The sequence below is a fragment of the Syngnathus acus genome, chromosome 6 (assembly GCF_901709675.1).
Source record: "Syngnathus acus chromosome 6, fSynAcu1.2, whole genome shotgun sequence".
Taxonomy (NCBI): domain Eukaryota; kingdom Metazoa; phylum Chordata; class Actinopteri; order Syngnathiformes; family Syngnathidae; genus Syngnathus; species Syngnathus acus.
In genome coordinates this window covers 1,451,092-1,459,243 of record NC_051092.1, presented here as the reverse complement: position 1 = coordinate 1,459,243, position 8,152 = coordinate 1,451,092, and the positions used below count along the sequence as shown (strand labels likewise).

The following is an 8,152-nucleotide window of genomic DNA, read 5'->3' as shown; positions in this document are numbered from 1 at the left end:
ACTTCATTAGGGAAATATCATGGTCAAAGGTCACAGGCGTCAAGCTCCAGTCCTTGGGGCCGCATTCCAATGTTTTCCAAGATTCCCTTTCTGATTGGCTGGTTGATCTGTGACGTCACTTGGACACTCCATTAGGTACACCGCCATTTTCAAGTGTACCTAATAACAGGCCACTTTATTAGGGAAATATTATGGTCAAAGTTGAACTGAAAGTAAAAAGTGCCACACCCGCCCTCACCCCCACCTCCTGATTGGCTGGATGTCTGTGACGTCACACGGACGCTCCATTAGGTACACCACCATTTTCAAGTGTACCTAATAAATGTATGCATTTCTTTTACGTGTCAAGAATGTGTAATTGACTACTTGCGCTTTATTTTGGGGGACACCAACACATATTACACAACGTAAAACACATATACATATGGTCATATAAAGCAGTTAACCAAATGTCAGTTTTCATGCCCAAAAAAATAAAAACAAGGAATAAAACACCAGACAAGTTTTAACAGGTTTTAATGTTTATTAAAATAATAATAAAGTACATTTCAAACTAGCAATCTGTGAAATTGCAGTAGATATGTTGGATACTAATATTTAGGCGTATATATGCATACATGTTATTTGAAGTGTTATAAAATCAAGATGACCCAAAGAGAAGCATAATCTCCCCGTTGTTGCATAACGGCCCATCGCTTCATGCAATAAAGTTAGCCGTTAGCTTGCATAACAGAAGTGGTGGTTCAGTGAGTGGTTCTTTCTTTCTTTCTTTCCTTGGCAAATGGTAAATCTACATTCTGGCTTACATAGTTGACGCCAGGAGGGAGACGCAACACGTTCACTGACTGATCCGTTGATGCACAGGGGGAAGGAAGGCACTTCGCGAACGGGAAAGTCAGGATTCGTTCCCTCACTGATCTGTTCTCGCGATGAACTGGAAATGCAAATCAGTCACTCACTGACTCGTTCACTCACAGAACCGTTCAGTTGATGAACGGGAAATGCAATTTACGACTCGTTCGTGAACCCGAAGTGACGTCATTTTCTTCTTCGTTTTGTTTTACGGCGAGGTGGCACCAGCTTCAATGCGAATTACCGACACCTACTGGTTGAAGTCATATGAACTGAAAAAAGAACGAATCACTTTAGGAAGTGATTCGTTCACTCTCGTTCACTGAAAGAAATTCTTTTGAACAAATCGTTCACTCACGAGCCAACACTAGTGACGAATTACACTGCTAAATCAATTTGAATATTTCCAACACATTTTTGGCACTAATGTGGTACCAGAGTAGGTACAAATACCTTCTTCTTTTATCCACTATGAGAATCTATGAATATGATTTAATCATTAGTGTGTTTTTCCATGTTTGTTTGGTGCTAATATTTTAATTAAAAATGTTAATTTTACCTCTGGCAAAGATGATTTGCATAGCACTAAACAAGCGTATATACAGTCTTTCTGCTGTTTAGTTTGCAGTCTCTCAGGATGGAATAAGCAGCACAGTGTTGTCAAGGCATTTCTACTGAAGTATAAGAAAAAAAAAAAAAGAAAAAAAAACATCCCCAAAAGGCAACAGAACTTGTGCTGAACACAGCGCTGAGGAAGAGGAAGCTAATGAACATAAGTCCTGAAGATCAAACGCGGTCATTTATATTTTATTTTCAGAGATTAAAACATGTTTCCGTCCAACCGTTCCAAAAGAAAGTGCTTAAAATTTTAACAAGACGTTGGATTTATGGTCATTTTGTAATAATACTGATGAGAACATTAGCCCTTTGTGATGCTTTATGTTTATAGGCAGTAGAAAAATAAAATATAGCATAAAGTAAGCTAAAACTGTATTTTCCAGGGAGGGGAGAGAGGGGGAATTTATGCGGCAATATGCTTGACAGATTAATCACTCCATCATAAAGAGGAAAGTACCGCCATATTTCCTCCTTTTTTATATGGATGTACAACATGCTGTTCTGCTCAAGGCCGGCCCGTGGGGACCGGCGGCGGACCCGAGGGGAAGTCGCTTCTCAATTGAAACCGGCCAATTTACTGTCCCAAACACTGACACTTCATCATTCAGACGACTTTAACCCCATGAATGTCAAACAGCCAGCGTGCTGGGAAGGCGGCGGCACGCATTTCCATAACAACCGCAGCTTGGCTAAAAGAGAGAAGAAAAAAAAAAAGTGAAGAATCATAATCACATTTCTAAATGGAATGTGATCATCAAATGTGTAGTTTTATAAAAGCTATTTCTATTGCCGGCCTCATCTGAACAAATGGAAGGTCCTGGACTGAATTGGGTTCAACCAGAGGTTCCACTGTACAAATGAATTTTATGAAATAAAAACGATGCCATCTGCTGGGTGCCACCTTCACTTTGATGCAATTCAATAGCCATTTAGCAATTCGCCAGCTGGCTGCATCCTCCCAAATTCTTGTCCCAGTTAAGACCGAACATGTGGAAGGAAGCCTCCCCTCCGTCACCTCGGAGACAGAACCCAGCCGGGCGGCGCTCGCGGCATCCAGCGCCATTAAAGTTTCACAGTACAGCTGGAAGAGCTGCTGCCGGCCCGCCAGACGTAGGGAAGGTTTGACTTTGTGCTTGTGATTAATTCATCCCACACAGTTTACAGGAGGGACACTTTATAAAAAAAAAAAAAAAAAAAAAAAAAAAAGATTTGGCGCCCCTCTTACGCAGAATCAGAATCAGTGGGAGACACACACACACACACACACACACACACACACACACACACACACACACACACACACACACACACACACACACACACACACACACACACACACACACCAAAGGGTGTTTAATTATATAGTAGGAGACCACTAAGGTCTTCTTTTAATTGTGTGCATCTGTTTGTGTGTGTTAGCCTGCAGCTCTGTGTAGGTCTTAGGCCTCGTCTAAATGAGAAGTCCTACAGGCGAAGCTGGAAGACGTGTCTCCCTCAACACGAGCACAGAGAGCCAGTTTGATTAATATTTTCTTAATTATCATTATTTAATCCGGCCCACATCGACGCACGGCCTTTTGTCTCAGAGCCGAGAAAGATGCCGGCTCATTAGGGCGCGGCGAGATGCTGCGTATGGTAAATAAGAAGCTTGTGGCCTGAGGGGGGTCGGCACCGCATTGAAGGACAACTCCCCTCCTGAAGGATGCTGCAGACCACAGAATCGCGGATGCTGCGCCTCTGGCACCGTCAAGGCCCGCTTCCTTTTATGAGGCTCAAGCAGCAGACGAGACAGCTGTGAACCGGCCGGCCGGCCGGGCGATCAGTCAGTCAGCCAGCCTCCCTCCCTCCTTCCTTCCTTCCTTTGTAGGGCAGAGCCACGCTTGAAATACACAGCACCCCGTCCGTCAGTCTGTCGGCAGGCAAATTGCAAAGTTTGACATCAAGCGACAAAGTTTGTGAAGTTCAACTACAAAAAAATTGCAAAAAGACTTTTCAGAATGATGGAAGGTGCATTGATCAGTCGATTGTGTTGAGGCTTTGTGGCCCTCAGCCAGACGCACGGATGCTAATTTTCTCTGAAGTGCTTGTAATGGCGTGGCTCTGGCTTCAGTGTGTGTGTGTGTGTGAGCGATGCAGTGACGATGCTAATATGCAAAGAAGTACAAGACGAGGGGCAGGAAGCCCTCTTCATCAGCGTGGCATCTTCCCATTTATTTACATCCTGGCGAAGAAGATATGTGCTGTGCTGCTAGGTAAGACAGAAAGATGTTAGGTAATTAAACTGCTTTGCTTTCCCGTTCATCCATTATCCAAACTCACGCCTGCATACATAATGTAATAATATCAAATAAGGCACAAATGGATGAGGTGGCCATTCTGCCGTGTTTTAGCGCCGGCGCCGAGTCGTAAATCTACAAGGAGGGGGCGCCGGAGACAAAATGCACAGAAAGTCTTGTGATGAATATAGGAAGTAGCAAAATGTGTGTATCGACAGATGATGTATACCACTCTTTACATAATGCGGCCGTCCGTGCGAGAGCACAAACAAGCCGGTGAGTGTTCATCACAAGGCGCTCAGAAGACGCCACAGGCTCCAGATCCAGCGAGTGGCTTTCTAATCCGTGTTGTCATGTTGCTTAATCCTGCCGAGCGAAGGCGAGCCTCGGCGCCGGTGTCCTTGTCACATTGGCCGCTGGACCCCACACACACTTAGACATTGACACACGCGTTCCGTGCCTCGCCTTCATGCAAGAGATTGAAATCGGGCGGGCAGACACTCGAGCATGAACCAAATGTCAGCGGCGAGCCACAAGGAGGAGAGGAGCCCGTGATAATTATCACGCAGGTTCACGTACACGGCGAGCATCAAGTCATTTCCCGGTCCCGCCCCTCCTGGGATACGCTGAGACCAGACAATTTCAACAAGTAGGAACGGCATGATGGATTTGGATGGTGTTCGCATCTTCTCACCGTTGAATGATTGTTCGAAGCCCTAAACCTAGTATGAAACCCTAACGCTTGTTTGAAACCCTAGTTCAAAACCCTTCTCAGGTACAACACTGTCCACGCTACGAAGAAAACATACAAGAAGCACCTGCCTGATCCTGTGGGCTTGACGGACGTATTGCCATTCTACTACTTTCCTCGCACAACATGTTTCCCATGTGACACGCAACCTTTTGAGATTTCCTCTCCTGTCTGTTAATTAACCCCGAGGACCCATCAAAGCGGTACCGGTGCCCAAGCATCGATTGCGGACCGTGGCCCAGAAGCCAAGCGAGCGTGTGTTCTCGTTGCCACGGAGAAGACGGCATATGGCGCTGTCCTTGTTATTCCCTTTTCTGTATTTTGAAAATCACGTCATTCTATGTGTACCAAGCCACTCATCAGTTCCACAATCTATAAAAAAAATGAGGGGTTGCAGAATGGAACCTTTAACCTTCTGTCATATCCTTGAGCTAAATATACAGCCCAGATAGCACATTTACTTTGTATTCTGACAATGCTTCTTTTTTTTTGTGGAGAGGCTACAAGGTTGAAACCCACCAGTCAAAAACAGCGGAAATCATCATGATGAAAGAATCGCTGCAGCACCACCAGAGGCTTTATTCTCCGTGTTCTCGGGGCAATCTATCTGACGTTCGTCTAAAGCATATAAAGACAAAGACGGGAAGTGTGATTAGCCGCGGCGTAGCTAGCTAGCGCTCCCTCCAGGATACGTCTTGAGGTGGGTGAGGCTTGATCAAAGCTGTGCCCAAAGACACGACGAGACTGAAGCAGCACTTTTTCACTGGCTATTTCTGCCTGAAGACATGAGAGTGTTCCGATGGGGAAATTGTGTTCCAGACATATTTCCCTCTTCTTGACGCATGCGCGAGAAACTTTATACAATACGACACCAAAGGTTCAGTCGAACAATTCGGTGGGAGACTGCACAAAAACTTTTCGGTTTCAAAGCTGTGCTGTTTTCAAAATGATCAAGGCGAAATTGATGATGAAAAAATATAAAAATAATTTTTACAAGAATATAAAATAAAAATAATATATATATTTTTTATCAATTAAAAATTGTTTGTAATAAATATCAGGGGGGAAATACAGTATATTCAGTCTAAAAATGTATTGTTATTTCTTGTTTTATTATTTTAATACAATTTACTATTATTGTTATTTTAGCATTAGATCTAACCGCAAGAACGTAAAGATGTTAGGGCATGTTACTACCATAAAATTCAGGACAGGGGGGTGTTGCTTTTTCAAGTAACCCTCTTTGAACTGCTGCCATTAGACAGACGTTCCAAAAGCCCTCAGCTCAGCTCAGCACACACGAGCAGACTGAAGAACAGCTTTTGACCCAAAGCTGTGGCTGCTCTGGCCCGCGCCAAAAGAACGCAATATTGAATAAATATGATGCAACACATACACAATCTGCCATAAGATCTAAGCAAATACGTTGTAATCTGCTGATTTGCAAATCAGACGACTTTACATTTTGGAGAACTTACTCTTCTTATATGTAGTCACAAATGCAAACGTTGTTTTTAATTTGCATCATGGCATTTATTTATTACTATTATTTATTTATTCCTACTATGAACTCAATTTTTTTTTCTTTTCAGAATGGCACACGAATGTATTACAAATGATTGCACTGACATCTTTTGTCTGTCAAGGTCGGTGATTGCTCTCTCAACCTTTCTGACGGTCTGACAAATGTCACATGTGACAAGCGTCTCGTAGCTTTTAAGTACAGCCTGTGCGCAACAGCAAAAGAAGGCGCAGGTACATTCGCTCGGCCTTAGGGGCTGCATTTGCAAGAACGACACCCGGCCTGGTAATTGAGGCGACAAAAGCGCAATGAGATGCTGGTCATTAAAGACCACCATTTTGATTGTTGGGCCGGTATTGGAATGACAGCTCATTTGGATTTCATTGCTTTGTGGGAACTTTCTCAACTGAGCTCGACTGTTGACACTCACGTTGCGTACCGTTAGCTTACCACGATAACATGTTGGCTCTAGCGAGCAAGTAGGAAGTCATCAGTGTGCTTTTTTCTAACAGCAAAAATTTCTGTGCTGGCCTCTAAACTAACTGTACTGACAATTTATTTCAAAGAGGGGAGGAGGGGAAAAAAAAAAAATCCTCTCCTCCGCGACGAAGAACTTTACTCAAGGATAGGAAGCACATCATTATAACGGGGAAGAAATATTCAAAAGCGGGATATGAAAGAGTGAGGAGTTACTTGCCTTTGGCTACTCCGACTCGCTTCAAAAGCATCTGAAGCCGCCCCCCCCCCCCTCAAGACCCTTACTCTCCCTTGTTGTTTCACTTTATTTGCCGGCTCACATTCAGGGGAGTCTTCCATTAAATAATCAATCACACAGAATGTGTGTGCGGAGGTTATGGCAGCATAAACACAAACGGCGTGCACCTTCTTCTCCCGCCCTCTTGTGTCTATTTGACACCTCACCCTTCAATCAGGCTTGTCCTCATGTGACTGTGACCTAGTTACACACAACTATGAAGGCCGGGGGGGGGGGGGGGGGGGGGGGGGGGGGTCGAGCGTAAGTGCAGGTATGAAGGTAATTACCTGGTTTTGCCTCGCTCTCCCTTGCTCCTCTTTTGTCTCTCATCATGGGTGACACGGGGCAGCGGGCTGTCAGATTAGAGGAGGACATTAACACATTACTCCCTTCTCCCTCATGGATAATGGAACAAGGTTTGCATTTGAATGATAAACAAAATGACTTGAAGACAGTGGGGAGATCACACACACACGCACACAGCACCCTTCATGCAAAGCTGTATTATGCAAAACGAGGGCCGAGGATTTTGGGTGTCCCGTGCACACGTCTGCGTATCTCCGAGGCATGTTGGGACAATTATGAGACGACGCGAGGAACTCTACCTTGCTAATGCGATGCAGCACGATGTGCGTTTCTCTTTTATCACAGCCGTGCGACTTTCATCTGCAAAGTTCTACACCCAATCCTGTGTTCTTCACATCAGCATTGACTCGCAAACGGAGGCCCCTTAATCACAAACAACAAAGCATCGTGAGGTTTATGTCCAGAGGCTTTCAGAAGTCTTGACCTTGTCACAACAGTCAAATCAAATCATAGAACACAAACTATTGAAGTGTGTAAAAGGTGAGAAAAGTAAATATATTTGGAAGAGAAAGACTATTTCGGCAGCACATCGCTGCAGTGCTGTTTATTTTCATTTAGCAAGACTTTCAATTCAAAACAAACTCAAGTTATTTTAGTTGACTTTGCTGCCAATAAACAGCTGGGGGGGAATGTTGTTCCGCACTGACGCTCCAAACTAAAAAAGGCACTTCAAGTCTCCCCAAAAAACTACAACGGCGCGGCTCACGCAACACCGCCACGCTTGAAGAGTGACTCTTCAGAAGTGCGTGCGTGCGTGCGTCTAAAAAGGGAGCATTGAACATATATTGGTTAACATCCTTTGAGTGCAACTACAATTAACGTGTGAAGTTACGCTCCAATCGCACTTTGTGCCATCCACCTGCCAATCACCGTGTTTGCAGAGCTGGATCACAGCGTCGTGCGTGTGCGCGTGCGTGAGCGGTGCGTGCGTGTGTAGCGCACGAGGGTTGCGTTAACTGGTCGTTTGAATACGTCGAACAACCAACCCGTGCTGTGCGTAACTCCCAAATAGT

The 8,152-nt window shown here is 44.5% G+C and overlaps 1 long non-coding RNA gene across 4 annotated transcripts; it reads right to left on the bottom strand.

The window, feature by feature from the left end:
- Positions 1–879: 879 nt before the first annotated feature.
- On the bottom strand, positions 880–7,506 carry LOC119124389. 4 transcript variants are annotated; one of them, XR_005098265.1, is made up of 3 exons: positions 7,379–7,506; positions 7,061–7,126; positions 880–934 (listed from the first exon to the last, which is right to left on the bottom strand). It is a non-coding gene; the product is annotated as an uncharacterized LOC119124389 (long non-coding RNA). The 4 variants fall into 4 exon arrangements; XR_005098262.1 differs by lacking the exon at positions 880–934 and adding an exon at positions 1,644–2,159; XR_005098263.1 differs by lacking the exon at positions 880–934 and adding an exon at positions 2,761–3,379.
- Between the last annotated feature and the right edge of the window lie 646 nt (positions 7,507–8,152).